The 22,550-nt window shown below is 41.7% G+C and overlaps 1 pseudogene across 1 annotated transcript in view; it reads right to left on the reverse strand.

Annotated features, from left to right (window-relative positions):
• The window catches only part of LOC310811368 (cytochrome P450 3A27-like), an 86,322-nt pseudogene extending 64,227 nt beyond the window's left edge, over positions 1–22,095 (reverse strand). Inside the window, exons 1-11 of the transcript in view lie at positions 21,905–22,095; positions 21,577–21,805; positions 20,986–21,066; positions 6,461–6,516; positions 3,948–4,047; positions 3,701–3,814; positions 3,125–3,213; positions 2,921–3,014; positions 2,433–2,525; positions 2,235–2,310; positions 1,878–2,038 (exon numbers count right to left, since the gene is read on the reverse strand). The product of the transcript in view is annotated as a cytochrome P450 3A27-like (transcript). The remainder of the gene's footprint in view (positions 1–1,877; positions 2,039–2,234; positions 2,311–2,432; positions 2,526–2,920; positions 3,015–3,124; positions 3,214–3,700; positions 3,815–3,947; positions 4,048–6,460; positions 6,517–20,985; positions 21,067–21,576; positions 21,806–21,904) is intronic.
• Between the last annotated feature and the right edge of the window lie 455 nt (positions 22,096–22,550).

Genomic DNA, 22,550 nt, shown 5'->3' on the forward strand with positions numbered 1-22,550 from the left:
AGTGGTCATACAGAAATGCTCAGCAAAGTGGGGGTCTGTTCATCTGCACCTAAAACTACCATGGTGAAACCCCTCCTGAAGAAAAGTAACTTAGACTCTTCAGTCCTTAGCGATTTTAGGCCAATCTCCAACCTTCCCTTTTTAAGCAAAAAAATTATAATTCTTGAAAAAAAGGTGTTCAAACTGTTAAATAATCTCCTTATTCCCATTTGACATGTTCCAATCTGGCTTTTGTGCCGATCATAGCACTGAGATAGCACTATGTTGTTAAGTTATTAACTAGGTTCTTAATGACCTTAGAATTAATTAATTAATGCTGATGCCAAAATGCTCTTTGTCCTTGTCCTGCTGGACCTGAGTGCAGCTTTTGATACTGTGGACCATGATATCCTTATTGATAGACTTGAGAAGTGGGTTGGCCTCTCTGGTCCAGTTCTTAACTGGTGTAGGACCAACCTAGCTGGCCATTTTGTTTCCCATTGGTGACCACACCTGTGGGGTTCCTCAAAGTTGAATTTTAGGGCCTGTACTCCTCGTCAGTGTCATCAGGAAGCACAATATTAATTACTGCAGTTACGAAGATGACACCCAGCTGTACATTTCTGTATCACCCAACAATTTCAGTTTGATTGATTTCCTGGTGAAATATGGATGTCACAGAACTTCATACAGCTCAACCAAGATAAGACAGAGGTACTAGTCATTCGAGCAAAAGCCGAAAGAGAGAAACTGTCTGCACACTTAAAGACACTACTTACAGTAACACTAAGCACCAGGCAAAAAAACAAGGTGTCACCATTGACTCAGATCTTAATTTTGAAACCCATATCAAGAATGTGACTAAAACATATTTGTATCACTTAAAGAAGAGTAAGTAAGTTTGTCGGAAATCTGCCATCGTGGAGAAATTCTGTCTGAAGTTGTCCAAACAACAACATCCTCCCTAATAATAATATATCCCCCCGAAATGAACTTGCAGTGTTGGACATTAGCTGTTGTGTTTCTGCATGCGCACACGATTGGGAGAGGCAGCCACCAGAGAAAGGTCAGTCTACTCCCCTAGAACACCCCTGGCACTAACAACATGTTTATATGCAAACCGAATGTCAGGTAGGACACTGCATTTTAAAAAGCGTGTTTTCCGAACCAAAACAGCGTTCGTAAATGAAATATTTATTCATAAGGGATTTATTATAAGGGATCTTGTTCCCTGATCGCTACCGATTAAAGATAGTCATTACAACCGTTAGGAAGCTTTTAGAAAGCTTGAATATTACATGGACCTTTACAGAACACAGCTGTAAAGGTGCAACCTTTCCTCTCCCAGGCTGACACTGAGAGACGAATGCATGCTTGTATTACTAGCAGCCTTGATTACTGTAACACTCTCCTGTCTGGTCGACCAAAGAAAGCTATTGGCAAATGATACAGAATGCAGCAGCACGAGTCAGATGGAGAGCACATATCACACAAGTCTCTGCACTGATTACCTGTTAGTTTTATAATTTATTTTAAGATAATTGTATTAGTTTAGAAATCACTCTATGGTCACGCACACCACTGCATGTCAGACATGCTTTTAATGTATATACCCTGTAGATCCCTCAGGTCCTCAGGTACTGGCCTTTTAACTGTTCTGAAGATTCCAACAACACCTATCTACTTCCTGTTTCAAATGAATAATACTGGGCAGAAGTCTGCACAGGGATGCTACAGACACATTAGCACACTGCAAAATACTGTCACCTATCTAACCATCTGTAGGAGTCTGCAGTGCACAGGGGTTACACACTCATCAGTACCCTCTAAAACACTGTCACTATCATATTTCCTGTTCCACATGAATAGTACTATATAGGAGTCTGCAGAGGGGTTACCTTGTTGGGAAACACAGTGTCTATCTCCTCCTGCAGCTTGGTCATGATGTGAGGGTTGGTTGCCAGATTGTAGGCCAGGAAGGACAGAGAGCTACTGGTGGTCTCATAGCCAGCAAAGATGAACATCATTGCCTGGGACAAGATCTCATGGTCACTCAATCCTATGATGATGGGAGAAATGGGGTGGTAGGTGTGAGAAAGGGACGAAGTAGAGTATTTCCACGGTGTGTTTGTAGGTATAGGTGTTTGAGCTAGGTACTGTATGTGTGTGTGTTAGATGCTAGTATACAGTGTGTGTGTGTGTGTGTGTGTGTGTGTGTGTGTGTGTGTGTGTGTGTGTGTGTTTAAGGCAGGCACCTTTACTCTGCTCCTCTCCCTTTGAGTTGCTGTCTTTCTGCGAGTCTATCATCAGCTGCAGGAAATCCACCCGACTCTGGAAGCAGGCTTACGTCAGATCAAAATCACATGAGAACTACCAGATGCTACCAAATCTCTACAATTGTATTACACAATACTGGCTGAAGATCGTATATTTGATCAGTTATATTTGCATACCTTCCTGGTGCTAGCCACGCGATTGGACTTGATCTTCTGAAAGACAGCGTAGAAGAAATCTGTGACCGAGGCAGGGAATAGGGATACCTCCATGTTTGCCATAACAGGACCCATGAAGGGGAAGAATGCTGGACGGACAGGAAATGCCACGGTTACAAACAGGAACAGGAAATACCATGATACGTGACTCCAATCCTATTCAATGCACAGCCCTGTCCAGAAACAACTCCTAGGCTCTATCCCTAGACACTTCTGTATCCAATCCACTCAGATCTCCAAGTGTCCAGCATTTAGGAACTAGAGGTTGGTTCTGGACAGGGCCCATGTGTTTGTCAAATGAGTAGAGCGCAAACCATTGGCAGTGTGGTTTATGTCAGTCTAATCAATGAAATCGATAGCTTCATTTATTAAGCACAAAATGACTGAAAGCTATATGGGGGCAGTTGTACCGACTGTGAGGAACAGTGGGCTGAAGATGTCTTGATGTTGGTCACAAAGGGGTCGGAGGGGTTGTGGAGGGAGTCGATGTTGACACTGAATGAAGTACTGACGACCACATCCATACTGTATGGTCCAAAGAACCTGGAACACAACCACACAATCTCTGACCACCAGAACCACAACCACAAAATTAAAGGGGGAGTTCACTGAAATTACAAATTCACCTTATCGTCTCGGAGATAAATACTCACTCCTTTAGTTCAATGGGCTCATCGTTATCGGCCGTCTTCTTCAGATTGCTGACCAAGTTACCAGAGTGCTGCTTCATGATCCCGAGCATCTGAGTTGGGAAGGATACATGGAAAAATATAATTGATACGTGGATTAATATGTGCAAAACATATATTAATATCATGTTTGAAACAGGAATTATTTTAATGTTTATATAGCCTGAGAATATACATCCATACAGGATACATTATGTATATAGTCAAAGAATAAGTGACTCCAAAGATGAACTATTATTCTATACTCTGTCATCTGACCACTGAACTTATCGAAGATAAGATCAAATATACTTTATTGTCCCGGATGAAAATTTGTCTTAGATTAATTAATTAAAGTTGCTGCTTCACACAACAACAAACAACAATGAATACACACTATACACATAGTACAAATCACACACACACACTCACACACACACACACACACACACACACACACACACACACACACACACACACACGTCAGAGTTGTTAGTCATTCATTTATTTGTGTTGTATAAAGGAATGAATGAAAGAAGGAGAGGAGAGATGGGACTGTACCTCTTTGATCCGCCCACTGGTGAAGGAGGGAGACAGGACACTGCGGATCCGTCTCCATGCATCATCCTCAGCGATAAACACGGCGTCATACAGAGGCCCGTTGAGATAGATATTCTAGAAAAATAATAATAATGATATACTGCAAGATTAACCTAATATTAATAATGCTATAATAACAATGATATTATCTATTTAAGGAGCCCTTATGTTTTTTTCCCCATACTACAACTTCAATTTAGCGTATTACCCTCCTGTTAATGAAAAGGGAGTAGCATTCCTTGATGAGGATGGTTTTGATCATGGCTGTGTCCATGATACACAGGATGGGCTGACGGCCATCATCGATCCTACAGACCAGCAAAAACAAAGATAGTTAGATATACACTCACCCAACACTTTATTAGGAACACTATACTAATACTGGGTAGGGCCTCCCTTTGCTCTCAAAACAGCCTCAATTCTTCGTGGCATTGATTCCACAAGATGTTGGAAACATTCCTTTGAGATTCTGGTCCATGATGACATGATTGCATCACTCAATTCCTGCAGAGTTTTCAGGTTCACTTTCAAGATGTGAATCTCCCGTTCTACCACATCCCAAAGGTGTTCTATTGGATTCAGATCCTGGGAAGGCCACTGAAGAACACTGAACTCATTGTCATGTTCATGAAACCAGTTTAAGACAACTTTTGCTTTGTGACATTATCATGCTGACATTATCATGCTGGAAGTAGCCATTAGAAGATGGGTCAATTGTGGCCATGAAGGGATGCACATGGTCAGCAACAATACTCAAATAGGCTGTGGCATTCAAGCGAATATACTGTAGATAGAGACAGACAGACCCATCACAGATCCTGCACTCTTAGAAAAAAAGTGCTACCTAGAACCAAAAAGGGTTCTTCTTCCACTCTCCCTTTGAAGAAACCTTTTGGGTTCCATGTAGAACCCTTTTCCACAGAAGGTTATACAGTACCGTGCGAAAGTAATGGGACAGTGAAGCATTTTTTCTTCTTTTTGGAGTTGAAATGAGAACGTAGAGATTCTCATCTTTTATTTGATGTTATTTGTGTACATATTGGTTTATCATTCAGAAATTACAACACTTTTATGCATAATCCCCCTATTTCAGGCTACACAAAAGTGATGGGACAATTGGCTTGACAGGTGTGTTCGTCAGGTGTGTTCCGTCACATAATTTGTGCAGTCTGCTATTGGTGTCTTGTCAACATGAGGACCAAAGAGATGTTATTGAAAGTCAGGGAAGCCATTATGATGCTGAAATATCAGAAAAAAATGAAACATAGCCAAAACCTTAAACCTACCAAAATCAACAGTTTGGAACTTCATTAAAAGGAAAGAAAGCACTGGTGAGCTAAGAAATCGCAAATGGCAAGGAAGACTTTCAGTGGATAACCAAAGAATGCTCACCATAATTAAAAAAAACTAAACAAAACAACTGCCCCATAGGAACACTCTCCAGGAGGTAGGTGTCAATGAGTCAGAGACTACCATCCGCAGAAGACTTCACCAGCAGAACTACAGAGGCTACACTGCAAGGTGCAAACCACTACTTAGCCACAAAAACAGGCTGGCCAGGTTACGGTTTGCTAAAAAGTACCTAAAAGAGCCTGCAGAGTTCTGGAAAAACATGTACCAGAGTGATGGCAAGTGTAAAGTGTGGAGAAAAAAAGGAACTGCCCAATATCCACAGCATCCCACATCATCTGTGAAATATGGGGGAGGGGGTGTTATGGCTTGGGCATGTATGGCTTCCACTGGAACTGGCTCACTTGTCTCCTTTGATGAGGATGAATTCGGAAGTGTTCAGAAACATCTTGTCAGTCCAAGTACAAGTTAATTGCTCCAAACTCATTGGACGGCATTTCACCATACAGCAGGACAATGACCCAAAACATACTGCCATAGCAACTAGGAAATTATTCAGGGGCAAAAAGTGAATCCTATAGAATCCTATAGAACATGCATTTAATTTGCTGAAGAGGAGGGCAAAACATCCTAAAAAAACAAACAACAATCGCTGCAATATAGGTCTGGCAGAGCATTACCAGAGAAGATACCCAGCGTCTGGTTGGGTCAATGGGTCACAGACTTTTGCACTTTTGCATACAAAGGATTGGGGACCAAATACTAAACATGAGTGCTTAATTTGGACATTTGCATAATGCAAAAGAAGAAAAAATGCTTGTCCCATTACTTACGCAGGGCACTGCAAATGGAACCCATAAGAGTTATTCAACCAAAGAATCCTTTTAGAACCCTTTTTTTCTTTATTTTTTTTAATTACATTTTTGCCCTTTCAATGACATGGAGGGAAGACACAATCACTTCCGATTTGAATTCTGACATGTCGTGGCTACTCTTTATTCATGCAGTTTGAGACGTGCTCAGAGGCAATATAGGAGCCTCAACCAATGAGAATCCAGGATGTTGTCAAACGTTGTCAAACAAGTTGTGTTTGGGACCATACTACAGAATACTTAAAAGCTTAAAACTTAAATCGCTCAATAACAGATTCAAATTATTAATGGGGAAGCATGAAATTGTTGCTTGGGCAGTGTACATTGCATCAAGACAGATCATTTGTCTAGGTGTATGAGACCATTTCGTCAGTTGGATCGTCTGTGTTTGTGAAAATCGCACGGTGTCCGCCTGGTTTAAGAGTGTATACTGTAGACACTGAGAGATACATATATCCATCATAGTTAACAATAACCAGGATCAGTTTAGCAGACTCACCCCCACAGTTTCCCATATTTCTGGAAGCTCTCTGTGTCAAAATTGGTGAAACCACCCTGGGAACAAAAAAACAAAACAAAAAAATAGCCAGTTCATAAATGCTTGTCATAAACCTGAACTGTGGCTTAGTCTATGATGGCCCTTTTCCACTTCAGACCGGCTCCCACTCCTCTCTTTTCGTTTTCGTTCAAAAGCTTTATTGCCCATTTTTCTGGGTAAAACAATTCATATTCAGCTCCCATGGCTTTCACCACAACAACACACATCATGGATGAGTCTACAATGTTGTTGTTTATGGGCTTAATCTCTACAAACCTTCTTATATCCCATCATCGTCCCGAGGAAAGGGATGGGTTTGGGACCAGGAATGCCTAGTTTTTTTAATATTCCATATGGCCAGTATCCATACCTGGTCAGAACAAATATAAATCAACAATCTGACTTGAAACAAAAGCAAAACGATCAAGTCATAGGTATCATTGAAACTGTTAGATAACTGTAATTATCAATACTATCATTTGTATGTATTATCACAACTAACTAACTAACAAATAATATTTTTTATTAAAACTTCTTACACTACGATCAGAGAGGTGAGTAAGGCAAGGAGAGTCCATGTCTCGGTGGAGAAGTACGGAAGGTAACCCATCTTTACAGGTTCAATCGCTTCTTCTGAGTAACCCCGGACACGTCTGCTGAAGTGATTATTTTATCCCGTCATGACACCTGTGTTTCAGATCATGAAACACAGGCGAAAGAGTATGTGAGAGGTGAAGTTGAAGCCATGGCTAGTGAATGATTGAAAGGGGATCCCTGCGCAGAGGGCAACACTCAGTGATGTTATTGTCGGCCTTTATCTTAACATCCTGCTAATAGTTGCTGCCTGTTTGATCCCTATCGGGTTTTAATAGTTTGCAGACCCATTGATTCAAGAAGGACTATGGGGCAAATATTTTTGGGCAAATATTTTCTTTCGAGTAATACTGAATTTTACATATTTGAACTCCTCTAAAAATGTGTTATGTTCTTTACATGTATGCACTTGTTTTATATCATTGGCTCCGAAAAACAGTATTTCAAAATACTAGTTCAAAACACATCACATATTACAGTAATGAAGCAACTGATTAACATGAATACAGTGCTCTTCATAAGTATTGGAAAGAGGAAGCATTTTCTGTTCTTTTAGCTCTACACTTGGATTTGAAATCAAACAATTATTATGGGGTCAAAGTAGAGATTCTCAACTTTAATTCAATGGGTTTTTAAAAAAACATTTGTAAACATACTCCCACTATTTCAGGGCTTCAAAAGTATCATATAATGTCCAAATAAAGTACTAATGTTTCGTATTAGGTCAACAATCTGCCTGAAGTCTGCGACCCCACCAGGCACTATCCACTATCCACTATCCACTATCCACTATCCACTCATCTTTAGAAAATCATTGACATTTCCACATGGTATTGTGTCATAGACTAGCCTCCCTACAGCAATATTATCTTGACATTGGGATCCTTTGTCCAAACCATATTTCAGGGTGTATGTTTGGTTGCAGGGGCCCAGGCTGTGCTCTCTGACTGCTCCAACTGTAGTAGACCCTGCAGTGAGGAAGAGGTCAACATGCTGCAGTACCGTCAGCCAATCACACACAAGAACCAACAGATCGCCAAGACCTCCATTGCACCATGCACGCACGCACACACACACACACACACACACACACACACACACACACACACACACACACACACACACACACACACACATACACACACACACACACACACACACAAACACTGTCTCAACAGCCCCTTCCTTCACTCTCACTCTCTCTCTCTGTAGGTGGGTCAGGCTGCGTATTCAGCCTCTAAGGGGGGTATTGTTGGGATGACTCTACCCATCGCCCGAGACCTGGCACCCATGGACATCCGTGTGGTCACCATCGCACCCAGTCAGTAAACACACACACATACATACGCACTCTTTCACACACTCCTCCCCCCCCCCTTCCTCTCCATATCAGACAACCTCTCTCTCCCTCTCCTTAGGTCTGTTCTCCACTCCTCTCCTGGCGGGTTAACCTGAGAAGGTGCGTTCATTCCTGGCCCGCCAAGTGCTCTTCCCCTCGCGCCTGGGAGACCCTGCAGAGTTTGCCCACCTGGTGACATCACTGGTTGAGAACCCCATGATCAATGGAGAGGTCAACAAACTAGATGGAGTGAGTGTGTGTGTGTGTTTGTGTGGTGTGTGTGTGTGTGTGTGTGTGTGTGTGTGTGTGTGTGTGTCTGTGTGTGATCCAAGGTATACCACTGTGACAGCTCCGATGTGTGTGTGCATGTGAGGTGTGTGTTCATGTCTGGTACTCCAAGCTCTGCTGTACTGTACGCTCCATGCTGTTTTGCTTTGTTTTGTAAACTGATCCAGTAATAAACTTCTAATGAGTCTGAGTCTCTCCTCCTCTGTGTCTGTGTAAAGTGAGGTCAGTAGGAGCTAATAGGACAAATGAAACAAGAATGAGCCTTATGAGGCAAGTGTACCTTCATTTGTCCTATTAGAAGTGAATAGAACGCCTGGACACAGGAAATGCTAAATGCTAAAGCTCTCATAACATCACACCTGCACCAGTGTGTAGCTTTATGTACATGTCATCCACAACATTTGAGTGAAGGGAAAGGGAAGCACACATTTCTTTTGGATTGGAAAGGAGTCGAGGTACAGTATCTTCGTATACACATGTTTGCTCCAGTTTTGTACCCATTGACTGTGACCCTGTTTGTGTAAGAGGCTAGGGCTGACCCATTCTGATTCAAGATGTTTGTGTAAAAAAGGTATTTATTGCATAAATTGTCCACTAAAAAGCAGATGATGGTACAAGTGTAAGGGACCAAGTGCTCCAACCTCAGTCTAGCCTGAAGATCATTCCATATCTAAGGAGCACAGCAGCTAAAAAGTTCTTCTCAATTCTGTAATCACTTGTAGGACATTAAATAGTAACAAGCTGCAAGTTTGATCGCCACTAAGTCGCCATAAAAGCAATGATGTGAGGTAAAATGGGAGTTTTAAAAGAACTGCTTTATATACAGATGAAATCCAATGATAAGCCCTTCTCAACGTCAAAGAATCCCAACCCACAGACTGATACAAAAGACAATGGTGGGTACAGAAAACATGCCTACAAATGAACTGATAAATGAAGTGATAAATCGGGTCTAGTGGTTTAAGAATTGAGGCTGTCGTGTGATTTTAAATTGTGTCACCATAATCACGGACAGGGAGGAGCGTTGCCAAGACAATCTTCCTCCTATTATCAAAGGTGAAGCAAGACATTTCTTTACAAAACAAGTACAAGTCTAACTCGCAAACTCTTGATCACTTTTTCAACATGTATTTTAAAAGTGTATCATCTATCTAAATGCCCAGGTACTTATAATGGGGAACTTGTTCAGTTTGGGTTCTTTTCAGGGTACAAATATGTTGATCATTGTAATCAATATTATGGGATATAGAGAAAAACATAACAGACCTCATGCATACCTCTTCAAATTAAGGTTTACCCAGATTGTTTCTAATCTAACCCATGTGCATACATGTGCCATGTTTTTTCTTCCTCAACTTGTAAATGTAAAAAACCCTAACACCACCACTTTGTCTTTTTGTGGTGTTAGGAATACAGACCTCACAGATAAAAATGTTTTGATAAAGGTCATAAACCGAAACGTCGACACAATAAATAAGCAGAGGTAACAATCGTGTGTGCAGGAGTATTCATTTTTTTACATACCTTTTCTTCCTAAACTCATCATCACTCAACATAGTTTACAGCTATGCAACTTGTAAAATACAGCATTTCAAACATGACACACAGTTTGCCTTTGAATATGACTTTAATGAAAGAGAATTGAAACGGCAAGTGTAGTTATAGTGGTAGTATGCAGGGTAGTTATTGTGGTAGTAAGTTCGGGATAGTTGTGGATTTCCAGAATTGTCTCTGTGTTGAAATATCTGAAAGAGAAAAATTGTCTTATCATTTGTATAGATAAAATCTAAATTATTTTGAGGTGATTTGAGAAGCCAAAAGGATCATGCTTAGAATGCACTGTAAGCAGATAATGGAGGGCATACCTGTATTTTGTTTCCCTTTATGGAAAGCCCTCTCCATGCTCTCTCTGGCAAACTCCAGGTTCGCCGCCATTACTCTTTTCTTTTCAGTCTTCTCCTTCTCTCTCTCCATTTCTGTCTTCATCCTCTTCACGACATCTTCTGTAATCTTTGTCATCAACTCTTTCACTTCCCTCTCCCTCCTTTCCACCATATTATTTATCATCCCATCCATCTCTTCTCTCATGCGTTTAACGTCATCTTCTTTCTCCTTCAGGATTTTCTCCATCTCTTTCTCGACCACTTCTACTCTCTTCATTGCCTCCAACTCCTTTTTCACCCATTCAATATCCTTTTCTTTCTCCTGTTCATTCCTGTTTCTCTGTCTCTCCTCCTCTGCCCATTTCATCACCTCCATCCTCTCTTTCACTTGTTTCACCTCCATTTCTTTCTCCTCCAGGATTCTCTCCATCTCTTTCTCGGCCTCCTCTACTCTCTTCATCGCCTCCAACTCCTTTCTCATCCATTCAAAATCCTTTTCTTTCTCCTTCTCACTCCTGTTTCTCTCTCTCTCCTCCTCTGCCCATTTCATCACCTCCATCCTCTCTTTCACTTGTTTCACCTCCATTTCTTTCTCCTCCAGGATTCTCTCCATCTCTTCTACTGTCTTCATACCCGCCTCCATCTCCTTTCTCATCCATTCAATATCGTTTTCTTTCTCCTTCTCAATCTTCTCCTTCTCCCTCTCCATCTCTGTCTTCATCCACTTCACAACATCTATTGTAATCTTTCTCATCTCCTCTTCCACTTCACTCTCCCTCCTTTCCAACATATTCTTTATCACATCCATCTCTTCTCTCACGTGTTTAAAGTCACATTCTTTCTCCTCCAGGATTCTCTCCATCTCTCTCTCCATCTCTTCGACTCTCTTCATCGCCTCCAACTCCTTTCTCATCCATTCAAAATCCTTTTCTTTCTCCTTCTCACTCCTGTTTCTCTCTCTCTCCTCCTCTGCCCATTTCATCACCTCCATCCTCTCTTTCACTTGTTTCACCTCCCTTTCTTTCTCCTCCAGGATTCTCTCCATCTCTCTCTCCATCTCTTCTTCTCTCTTCATACCCGCCTCCATCTCCTTTCTCATCCATTCAATAACCTTTTCTTTCTCCTTTTCAATCTTCTCCCTCTCTCTCTCCATCTCTGTCTTCATCCTCATCTCCTCTTTCACTTCCCTCTCCCTCCTTTCCACCATATTCTTTATCATCACATCCATCTCTTCTCTCACACGTTTAACGTCGCATTCTTTCTCCTCCAGGATTTTCTCCTTCTCTCTCTCCACCTCCTCTACTCTCTTCATCACCTCCAACTCCTTTCTCATCCATTCAATATCCTTTTCTTTCTTCTTCTCATTCCTGTCTTTTTCTCTCTCCTCCTCTGCCCATTTCATCACCTCCATCCTCTCTGTCACTTGTTTCACCTCCATTTCTTTCTCCTCTAGGATTCTCTCCATCTCTCTGTCGACCTCTTCTACCCTTCTCTTCATCACCTCCATTGTTTCGGTCTCCTTCTCACTCATCTTTAATCTCTCTTCGCTCTTCTTTACCTCCTTCTCTCTCTCCTGCACCACCCTCTCTCTCTCCTCCACCTCCTTCTCTCTCCTCTTCATCTCATTTCTTGTTTTTTCCATCTCCCTCTGGAAAGTCTCCTCCATCTCCTTTGTCACTTTCTCCACCTCCTCCACCTCTTTCGCCTTTATTTCCAACTGGACAATCCTCTCCTCCAAATCCTTTTTGTTATTTTCCTGCGTCTTCTGAATGCGACTGAGTATTGCATTGCATTCATTCACTTTCTCAGTGTCTCTATCCAACACTTTCCTCTTCCTCTCCATATTATCTTTAAGATGGTTGACTATCTTCCTCTTCCTCTCCACCATTTCTCTGTCCTTGTCCACCATTTCTCTGTCCTTGTCCACCCTCTCTCTCTCCTCCTTCAGCCTCTCCTTCTCTGCATCGGTGTGCTCCTTCACCTTATGCAGAAGGTTTTGGGCTCCCTCCACCTCTTCCGCTCTCTCCTCCATCTCCCTCCTCCAACCCTCCTTCTCTTCCTTTCTTTCTTTAGCCACTCTGGCCCTCTCTCTCGTGTGCCTGGCCCGTCTTGATGTCCTCTGTGGGAGTGGGGTGTAGGCTGCGAAAGCTGCCGGTCCTGCTGCCTCCATCATCAGGGCAGCCTGATCCTCTTTACACTCCTGTGGACATACAGTGAACACACTTCAGGTGCAGTCTCGAGAATGTCTCTATGAATGTATTTGTCTTTTCTGAGTATAAAACCATTCAGTTGTCTCCAGTGATCTTTACATATTGTCTATGTTTAGCCATCCTGAATGGGGTGAGTGGGTAGTTATCAAATACAGTAGCATAGTGCTTTGAAACTTCCTGATGGAGATGACAGACACAATGACAGGGAAACGTCAAGAAATATGATTGCGTTAGATAACAGGCTTCCCTCGCAAAGAGATTGCGGTACCTCACAATGTTCTCAAGAATAGGCTGTTGCGTTCCCAATTTCCCAAAAGGGGCTCTCTAGTTTTGCCTTTAAAAAAGGCCTACATCTACCTTTTATTCAACATATCCGACACAATTTATATTGCAAATCATGTAGGCCTGTACAGTAAGTAATTGTAGGCCCTTTGCAAAGTCAACTTACGACTTACTTAAGGAAAGGTCCTGTCGATTAAGACCTATTAGTGCCAACTATGTTTGGTTATATTTTAGATAGGGCCTAACTGAAAACATCAAATTAACCATTTTGATATTGTTCTGTCAATCATCTTTCTTCGATAGTCCATCCTCTATAGGTTATTTATAAAGCTGTCTCGTTTTAATGTTGATCTTTAAAATGGTTGATTTTGCAGCCACATTTCTCTCTGTAACAACGATTGAGCTCGTCCCGTTTCACTTTTTAGGCTGTTACGCTGCTCTTTCACTGACAAACAGCTGTTTTTGGAATTGCGCGCTCACCGAAATTACCGCGATTTGACTTGATGTTCAATCAAACATCAAACTGTCTGCCGAGTCGGATGAATTACTTCCCAGCGATCTAACAACAAAGAGTAGCCAATTAAGGGTATTTCTTTGCAGTTGGTCTAGGTCCTGATTGTGGGGGAAATGTTGCTTTGAATTGTAGGCTACTTTGACTGGACGATAACATACGAATACAAACAAGTGTACAGTAACATGTTGTCACCACGGATGATAGAGCTTGATTTGATTAAATTTGATTAATTTTCAGCCCTGCTTCTTACAGCTTTGCGTTTACTTGAAGGCAGTTCACGGACTTGAGGTAGGCTGAAAATATACAGGAGTTGTAGGCCTAGTGCTTATTCGATTAAGGTAGGGGGGATCTGCGCGAAGCCCACACATCGTGTCGCTCACCGGCCCCGCAGCCCACAGATCGACCGGCCCACCAGCAGCCATGGCACAGCCCTTTACACAACATTTAGGCAGCACCCCCTCTCGAAAGATACATCCTACGTCCTTGGACAGTTGGCCCAAGTATTGGGGCAATTTAATGTAAAGTATTCCCGTTTATTTAAACTAAAATAGAGCAAGGCAAACTTACCTGCGGCGGGTCCCACCAGTTTTTCTCCATTGTGTTGAAATGTAATTGAATCTATTTCCACTAATGAGCGTACCACATTACAAATGACAATCAGCAAAGGCTATTTGACAACAACTGGAGGTTCAAGTGACCAAAGTGACTTTTACATAAATTTACGTCATTGCTAGCAGCGTCATCAAGACAACAGCATTATGACGCAGGAGATATTTATTTGATTACAGATATGCTCATGTTGTTTCTTGGAAAATATACGTCGTTGGGATTAATCATCATCATATTATTAATTAATAGACAAAACACAGACATAGATATAGGTATATAGATCAGTGGTAGGGGCTCGGGGTCGTTTCTGGACATGGCCCTCCATTGTAATTTACATTTACATTCATGGCATTTAGCAGACGCCTTTATCCAAAGCGACTTACAACAATACATTTGTTTAAGTAATTGAATCATCTATCCAACAGTCATCATAAGACAAAGTAATCAATGCTCACACCAGGGGCCATAGGCAGTCGGCTATTTCATTTTATTTGTATTAGCAGGAGAGAACTTGAACAAGGGGGGTAGCGGGGATGAAGAGGTCTCTGGGTGGGGTTGGGGTTAGGGTTAGTATAGGGGGGGGGATAAATGGAAAACATACTCGTGGTTCAGGTATTAACTGCCAATGAACTTAGTTGGAACAATACAAATTACAATGTAAAACAATAACAATATAATATCAACATTTCAGTATTATATCAAAATAATGATTTAGAAATATGGTACAACCTGTGAGCTGCCTGGTTGCCTTGGCAACGGTAAACTACAGCGCTGTTCATCAGCGGTTCGGGCTTTGGCTCTAACCGTCTACCTTCTCTTAACCGTTAGGAGAAAACGAAGAAAAACAAAGAAAATGTAAACTACAAAACACTCTAACATTAAATCCTACACATACATCTGTATCAGTGGAGTCAGGCAAACGTTACACCAGACTCCCTTCGACATGTTTTGTCAGGTGTCATTTGACAACAACCACTCATCGTAAACGGCAAGCTAGTGCTAACTCGTCCTCGTTTAGGATACCAAGCTAGCGCAATTACCGCTAACAGACTACAAACTTCATATGCTACTATGCATAACGGTACACTAAATAGAAAGCCTACATTAATGACAAACTGTATTAATGCTTATGCTTAAGAATAAATGGAAAACACACTAGTGAGTCGTCTGGTCCTCAGTCTTTACTGGTTCAGGTATTAACTGCCAACTGAAGAACGCAGCGCAAGCCACAGCTTATATACCCGCAGGTGATCTAGTGCCTTTTATACTCCAAATAGAAATGCGTGAAATTGAATGGGGGGAGTCTGTAAACATGCAAGATAAAGTGCATACATATAAAATAACACATTTACGTAAGTGGCCAATTACATATAAATATATTATGTGCCACATAAACAGTGGAAAAAGCAGTGAAGCCCTTAGCAGACATAGGGGAAAATGTACAGTATATACAAACATGTACAGGAGCAGGACGTATTGTGTCTCTGTTAACACAGTTGTGTCATGTGTAATTGTGTTAAATGATCCATAATAAGTGCTGTCCAGTTTCCTCTATATTATATATAACATGGTGAATAACTCCCCGATATTTCTTTAAGGCCAATATCAGATATGTCTGTCAAGCTCTAATTACAATGAGCTGTCCTCCCATTTCTACCTCCATCAGCCTCCTGTTGCACAGTAATGAGTGATAAAGACACCTGATGAAGGATGAGAAATGTAAAGATCACGGTTTCATCCAATGCCCATCTACCTTTCATTCAAATTATGCTAAGATTATTATCATTGGTGATTTTAACCTACATGTGGACAATGAGACTGACTCGACAGCCATGGATTTGATGAATCTCTTGAATTCTACGGACTTTATTCAGCGAGTTACTGGGCTCACCCATAACCACTGCCACACCCTGGACCTAGTGATTACAAAGGGTCTTACTCCTGTTGCATCGTCTATTATTTATCTAGCCATGTCGCTGAGCAGATGAGATTCATGATGATGAATATGAATAGTACACCATCAACAGCTTCCTCCTGTGATAATGATTTATTAACCAGCTTCAACACCAAACTAAGGGCAACTATCGACTCTGTAGCACCAGTCAAACAGTTTGATTGATTTCCTGGTGAAATGCATTGCGGACATATGGATGTCACAGAACTAGTCATTCGAGCAAAAACCAGGTAGGACAGTCCATTTTAAAAAGCGTGTTTTCCGAACCAAAACAGCGTTTGTAAATGACATATTTATTTCAAGGGATCTCGTTCCCTGATCGCTACCGATTAAAGATAGTCATTACAACCTTTAGGAAGCTTTTAAAAAGGTTGAATATTACATGGACCTTTACAGAACACAGCTGTAAAGGTGCAACCTTTCCTCTCCCAGGCTGACACTGAATGACAAATGCATGCTTGTATTACTAGCAGCCTTGATTACTGTAACACTCTCCTGTCTGGTCGACCAAAGAAAGCTATTGGCAAATGATACAGAATGCAGCAGCACGAGTCAGATGGAGAGCACATATCATACAAGTCTCTGCACTGATAACCTGTTCGTTTTATAATTTATTTTAAGATAATTGTATTAGTTTAGAAATCACTCTATGGTCACGCACACCACTGCATGTCAGACATGCTTTTAAGGTATATACCCTGTAGATCCCTCAGGTCCTCAGGTACTGGCCTTTTAACTATTCTGAAGATTCCAACAACACCTATCTACTTCCTGTTTCAAATGAATAATACTGGGCAGAAGTCTGCACAGGGATGCTACAGACACATTAGCACACTGCAAAATACTGTCACCTATCTAACCATCTGTTCCAAAGCAATAGTAATAGATACTGTAGGAGTCTGCAGTGCACAGGGGTTACACACTCATCAGTACCCTCTAAAATACTGTCACTATCATATTTCCTGTTCCACATGAATAGTACTATATAGGAGTCTGCAGAGGGGTTACCTTGTTGGGAAACAGTGTCTATCTCCTCCTGCAGCTTGGTCATAATGTGAGGGCTGGTTGCCAGATTGTAGGCCAGGAAGGACAGAGAGCTACTGGTGGTCTCATAGAGTGTTTCCACAGTGTAATGAAATCGATAGCTTCATTTATTAAGCACAAAATGATTGAGACTGAAAGCTATATGGAGGCAGTTGTACCGACTGTGAGGAACAGTGAGCTGAAGATGTCAAACTTGAGCATTTTCTTGATGTTGGTCACAAAGGGGTCAGAGGGGTTGTGGAGGGAGTCGATGTCGACACTGAATGAAGTGCTGACGACCACATCCATACTGTATGGTCCAAAGAACCTGGAACACAACCACAAAATCTTTGACCACCAGAACCACAACCACAAAATTAAAGGGGAAGTTCACTGAAATTACAAATTCACCTTATCTTCTCGGAGAGAAATACTCACTCTTTTAGTTCAACGGGCTCTTCGTTATCGGCCGTCTTCTTCAGATTGCTGACCAAATTACCAGAGTGCTGCTTCATGATCCCGAACATCTGAGTTGGGAAGGATACATGGAAAAATATGATGATTGATACATGGATTAATATGTGCAAAACATGGGTTAATATCATGTTTGAAACAGGAATTATTTTAATGTTTATATAGCCTGAGAATATACATTCATACAGGATACATTATGTATATAGTCAAGGAATAAGTGACTCCAAAGATGAACTATTATTCTAAACTCTGTCATCTGACCACTGAACTTATCTAAGATAAGATTAAATATACTTTGTTGTCCCGGATGGAAATTTGTCTTAGACAATTAAAGTTGCTGCTTCACACAACAACAAACAACAATGAATACACACTATACACATAGTACAAATCACATAAACACACACACACACGTCAGAGTTGTTAGTCATTCATTTATTTGTGTTGTTGGAATGAATGAAAGAAGGAGAGGAGAGATGGGACTGTACCTCTTTGATCCGCCCACTGGTGAAGGAGGGAGACAGGACACTGCGGATCCGTCTCCATGCATCATCCTCAGCGATAAACACGGCGTCATACAGAGGCCCGTTGAGATAGAAATTCTAGAAAAATAACAATGATTATATACTGCAAAATTAACCGAATATTAATAATGCTATAATAACAATGATATTATCTATTTAATGAGCCCTTATGTTTTTTTCCCCATACAACAACTTCAATTTAGCGTATTACCCTCCTGTTAGTGAAAAGGGAGTAGCATTCCTTGATGAGGATGGTTTTGATCATGGCTGTGTCCATGATACACAGGACGGGCTGACGGCCATCATAGATCCTACAGACCAGCAAAAACAAAGATAGTTAGATATACACTCACCCAACACTTTATTAGGAACACTATACTAATACTAGGTAGAGCCTCCCTTTGCTCTCAAAACAGCCTCAATTCTTCGTGACATTGATTCCTTTGAGATTCTGGTCAATGATGACATGATTGCATCACGCAATTCCTGCACATTTTTCAGGTGCACTTTCAAGATGTGAATCTCCCGTTGTGCCACATCCCAAAGATGTTCTATTGGATTCAGATCCGGTGACAAGGAAGGCCACTGAAGAACACTGAACTCATTGTCATGTTCATGAAACCAGTTTAAGACGACTTTTGCTTTGTGACATGGTGCATTATCATGCTGGAAGTAGCCATTAGAAGGTGGGTAAATTGTGGCCATGAAGGGATGCACATGGTCAGCAACAATACTTAAATAGGCTGTGGCATTCAAGCAAATATACCGTAGATAGAGACAGACAGACCCATCACAGATCCTACACTCTTTGAAAAAGTGCTACCTAGAACCAAAAAGGGTTCTTCTTCCACTGTCCCTTTGAAGAAACCTTTTGGGTTCCATGTAAAACCCTTTCCACAGAAGGTTATACAGTACCGTGCGTAAGTAATGGGACAGTGAAGCATTTTTTCTTCTGTTTGGATTTGAAATAAAAACGTAGAGATTTTTATTTTTTATATAATGTACATATTGGTTTATCATTCAGAAATTCCAACACTTTTATGCATAATCCCCCTATTTCAGGCTACACAAAAGTGATAGGACAATTGGCTTGACAAGTGTGTTCGTCAGGTGTGTTCCCTCACATAATTTGTGCAGTCTGCTATTGGTGTCTTGTCAACATGAGGACCAAAGAGATGTTATTGAAAGTCAGGGAAGCCATTATGATGCTGAAATATCAGAAAAAAAAAAAACATAGCCAAAACCTTAAACCTACCAAAATCAACAGTTTGGAACTTCATTTAACTTCATTAAAAGGAAAGAAAGCACTGGTGAGCTCAGAAATCGCAAATTACCTAGTCAAGTTTGCTTTATGTCCAATCATGGTTAGAGGTAAAGCTAGCCTAACAATTGTACATGTGCCTGACCAATGTTTGGGTAAGTAATTCAACAGCCTTCTGCCTCCACAGTACCAATGAAGGTCTGCTCTGGCTATGAGTAGTCTGGAGGCATTGGCCCATGTTGTGACATCAATAGTGTGAGTGCACCATGCAGGATTCATTTCACCCACCTTTGTACTACTTTTTCTGGTTAGGCAGGTGTAGTTTCCTTTTCTTGGCTGAAAGGTTGGTGGTGTGGTGTGGTTGGCTGTGGCTGGGAAAAGAAGACTCAGAGTAGAGCAATTAGCAGGATCAGGTTCCATATGCAAGCGCATCATGCAATTAAAGCCATCTTTATCTGTATCATACAATAGTGGAGCAGGGGTGGTATATAGAGTTGGTCTTGCCTTCGAGCAAACAATGCAATCGGTCATATTCATGCTTCTGGCAGTAAACCGGACCCAAGTCAACCAAGTGTTTGAGTCGCTATAACCAGTTTCTATGGCTAGAGTTTCTTTTACTGTCAAATTTGTGAGATATTCGATCCTAGGGTCTACCTTGCCAGGGAGTTCTGGGCTAGGGATATTCTGTGCATTCTGCGAGTTATTAGTCATTGGGGACTGAAACTTTTTTGTTACTGTGATCATGAACTGACCCAAGGGGTCAGTACCAGATTCATATGCTCCCAACACATAAATATCAGTATCTGTGGTTAGGGGTCTTTTTAAAGTGATTATCAATGGGTTGCATGCACCGTTCTTACAATCATCTGGAGAGGATTCTTTAAAGATGGTCAGTCTATTTCCGAGGGGGTCTTTCCCTTCGGATGATTTGATTGGTTTTTAACCCCAATTTCCAATGCCTGAGTTGGCTATTACATAGGACCAAGAGGAACACCACCTATCATTAGCGTATCCGGTGTTCCCATAGTATTCACACACATATTTCTCAGACCATTTATAACTTTGTTCATCTGATCCACACATGATTACTGAGCACAGGTCAAAACGTGCCACTCCATCTTGATCTTCTACAAACTGTAGGTTAAGTGGAGTGATACTGCTTCTCATTGATCTTTTGGGTCTAAGATTAGTAGTGTTAGATGTTTCTTTTAGCTGTTCAGTTTGCTGACACAGCAAGGGAATGCAATTAGAATGTACAGTACAACTAGACAGCTCAATGCTGTCCCTGATCCATGTCTACTGAGCTCTGAGGCAGGCATTTTCCTGCTGCTGTCTCCAGTTGAGCCAAATCAGTTCTAACTTCTCTTAATGTGCGGGAAGGTGGTAAGGCAGGCACACAATGTGTCAGGTGATGCCAAATTGCTCCTGTTTTACCTTTTATTTGGACAGCATGAGTTGTACACTCTACAACCTCATAGGGTCCAGTCCACCTGGGATCCGGCCACTTTCTTTTGTGGACCTTCACTCGTACCCAATCCCCTACCTTTACCACAGGAGTCTCTGGGGTGGTTGTCTCAGGCTTGGGCTCTGGCTCAGCCTCCACTTCCCGCACCTGTTTAGACAAAACTCGAGTCAGGTTAGTTAGTGCAGTCATGTATTCATCACAGTGAATTTGCCATATGTCTAAGGACGGGATGTGGTCCCCATCTCTTGGAGGGCCAGGCATTTGGCGGCCAGTCAACAACTCATGTGATGATAGGTGTGTTTTGCTACTGGGCGAGTTTCTCATAGACATTAGAGCCAGTGGGAGTGCATCTAACCACTTTATGTTAGTGCCGTGGCACACCTTGGCAATCTTTCTCTTAAGGGTTTGATTAGCTCTTTCTACCAATCCTTGTGAAGCAGGATGATAAACTGACCCAAACTTGTGTGTTATGCCTAGGGCTCTCTCTACCTCTTCTAGGTGTTTGTTTTTAAAGTGTGAGCCATTGTCTGATCTGATCACTCTGGGAACTCCATATCTGGGAATCAGTTCATTCTTCAGCCACTTTGTGACTGAGCTGGCGGTTTCCTTTTTGCATGGGATAGCTTCCACCCACCTTGTGAACCTATCCACCATTACCAGTAGGTACCTGTAGCCTCTGACGCAGTTTTCTGCGCCCATGTCCGTATAGTCAATAGTGATGTCTTTGAATGGTGCATCAGGAACTGGGAATTTTCCCATGGGGCACTTGTAGACCATTTTTGGGTTGTGGCTGTTGCATGTGTCACATTCTGTCACATAGTTTTCCACTATGCTAGTCATGTAGGGATGCCACCAGAGAAGTTCGATATTCTGTTGGGTGATTTTTCTGCTCACATGGGTGGGGCCATGAGCTTGCTTCAGTAGGAGTTGACAAAGCTTAGCTGGAGCTACTATTCTTCCATCATGGCATCTCCAGAGTCCATACCCTCCAAAAGCGTCTGCTTCCTTTTGCATGTATCGGATGTCCTTTTCAGTTAGTTTTGGAAGAGGGTCTTCTGTGTTTGTCATCATCATCATCTGGCCCGTGTATCCTCCTGCTGCTTTGGCTGCTGTGTCAGCGGCATCATTTCCTTGGGCCACTTCGGTGGTGTTTTTCTGGTGTCCTTTGCATTTCATTACTGCAATTTCTTTGGGTAGTAACACAGCTTCAACTAGTTCTTCCAATTTCTGTCTGTGTCTTACTGGAGTGTTTGCTGTAGTCAGGAAATTTCTTCTCACCCATTGTGGTCCATCCACATGAACTGCCCCATGTCCGTAGGCAGTCAGTATAGATGTTCACTTTTTTTCCTTCGCTGAGTTGGAGTGCCTTGGTGAGAGCAATGATTTCTGCCAATTGGACAGATGCTGGCTGAGGTATTTTTCCTGAGTCAAGTGTTTTGTGGCTGATAGTGTACCCTTCTCCTTTTTGTTCCACTACTGCATATGAGGCAACATTTCCATGTTCTCCTTTGTAGCAGCAGCCATCTGTGTAGAGTGTTAGGTCTGGATTTTTCAGAGGTTCTGAGTATAGATCTGGTCTGAGTTTGATGTCTTTGGCAGCTTTTTCGGCACAGTCATGAGGCATGTGAGTT

Source organism: Argentina silus (assembly GCF_951799395.1).
Source record: "Argentina silus genome assembly, chromosome: 10".
In the NCBI taxonomy this organism is placed as follows: domain Eukaryota; kingdom Metazoa; phylum Chordata; class Actinopteri; order Argentiniformes; family Argentinidae; genus Argentina; species Argentina silus.